Below are 2,268 nucleotides of genomic sequence, written 5' to 3'. Positions count from 1 at the left end.
TTTCTCTTTCTTGTGAAGCTGCTGGTGTATAACTGATGATTAGCAATTTATGGCTAAATTGGTTTATGGCTAAAGAAATTATATTATGTTCTGGGCTTGGCCTATTTTGATGGGTCAAAGAAAATTTTGAACTAGTGAAGAAGAATGATAAAGGGAAATTGTATTAGTTTGGGTTTGGCCCAATTCGGCCAACCCATTATACTTATAAAAAAAAAAAATTATAATTGGGCCCATTTAGATTGTTTAAGTCATTTGGACATGCTTTAACTTTTGGGCTCACTATAATTATATATGGGCTTGCTTTAGTGTTTTCCTACATCATTTTGGCTTCTTCTATTTAATTGTTCAATTTAATTCCTCATTAAATTATTATTCAATTTTGAGCAAATATTAAGTTTACATTTGCTATTGAATTTTAATTTAATTTGAGGATTATATTAAATTGCCTTAAGTATTGCAATTTAATTATGAAGTATGAGTTAATAATATGCATAATCTGAGCATGCTATGTATCTTTATTGCAATAATTTGATTGACTGTTATAATTATGCCTTTAGAAAAGCATGTTAATTAGGATGAATTTAGAGCCTTTTAGGTCTGAATTAAATGTTTATTATGCATGATATAGTGCCTTTTAGGTGAATTTAGAGCCTTTAAGGATATATTGAGCATATTATTACTCTTCGGTTGTGTCTATTTAAGGGCACATTAAAGAATCACAAAGATAGTTCACCCTATTAAAAGCCTTATCCATAGGTGAACCAACAATCTTATAGAACTCTCAAACGATTTTACTTCAAACATGAGAACACATGAATTAGGGAAGTTTCTTGGGGAGGAATACTAGTTCTATGGCCCTGGCTTAAAACGCCTTGCTGGCTGAAACTGTCATAGTGCCTTCAGTCATATTGCTACTAGTCCCCTTGCGACGCTACTCTGTCTAAGGAGTTGGTTTTTTAAAGGAGCCTTAGCACCTACCAACTTTCCTGGAAGTATACCTAAGGATTGTCTATCATGATTTGGTTCAATTTGTTTGTTAGGATTTTCTTGCCAATGTGATAATATTTAATTTTGGTCGATTAAAGAGTAGCCACAGCATCTTCAATTTACCAAAATTACATCTTAAGTTTTACTCACATAAAGTTAAGGCAAGAATATTGTGGTTAACTCTGCGTAATATGATAAAATTTCGCCCACAGGCAATTTTGTTGTATTTGTAGTGTTAATTAGGATGAAATACGAAACTATGATCATAATTTGCCCACAGGGATTATGTATCGGCATATAGTTTGGTAGTTTTGTCATTAAGGGTGGAAAATCAAATAAAAATCGTACTCATTCTATTTCCACCATTCAGTCTTGATAGATTCATTGTGCGTAAAAATTTAGCCCACAGGCAATTTTTATGGCATACGAGTCTATCTTTTGCATAACTTACATTGGTAACAATATGCACTTCAGTCTCTCTCTCTATATTTTTGCCTCAAAAAAAAATAAAAAATTCTAACCAAGCATTCATTGTTACTCTTTACAGCAACTCTACCCGTCACTCAAACCATAATTATTGATGTTCCTTTGCTTAACGACGATAATCACAAAGAGTGGAAAAATGCTATTCTCCTACATTTGGGATTATTAGAGTTAGATTACGCTGTTCTGAATGAGGAACCCTCCGAGGTTACTGCAGAAAGCACTGACGAAGCCAAGCAGCTTCGTGCACGATGGGAGAGATCCAATCGGTTATGTGTGCACCTCATTAAGTCAAAAATTTCGAGAGAAATTCGTGGTTCCATTGAGGAAATTCAGAAAACCAAGCCTCTGCTCAAGGCCATTGATGATCAATTTGTTGACTCAAAGAAATCATCGGCAAGTACTCTAATAATGCGATTTATCAATCTTCGTCTTACCACTGTTAAGGGCACGCGTAAACACATCATGCAAGTAAGGGATATTGCAGCTCAACTAAAGAAGCTGGAAATCATTTTACCAGATACTTTTGTGGTGCATTTTGCACTTAATACCCTTCCTCAAGAATATAGCCCCTTTAAGATTTCTTACAACACACATAAAGTAGATTGGTCTATCAATGAGTTGATAACCATGTGTACATTGTACAACAACTACATAGTGACTCATCTGCTTGAAAACGCTCTAATGGCCACAACAAAGTATAAAAGAAAATCTGGAAAGTCCAAGGGATCCACCGTAGCAGCTAAGGGCAAACTGCCCCCAAAAGTTGACATTAAGAAGATACAGAAGTGTTTCTTT

The sequence above is a fragment of the Ipomoea triloba genome, chromosome 7, assembly GCF_003576645.1.
Source record: "Ipomoea triloba cultivar NCNSP0323 chromosome 7, ASM357664v1".
Lineage (NCBI taxonomy): Eukaryota > Viridiplantae > Streptophyta > Magnoliopsida > Solanales > Convolvulaceae > Ipomoea > Ipomoea triloba.
This window is presented reverse-complemented; position numbering follows the sequence as displayed.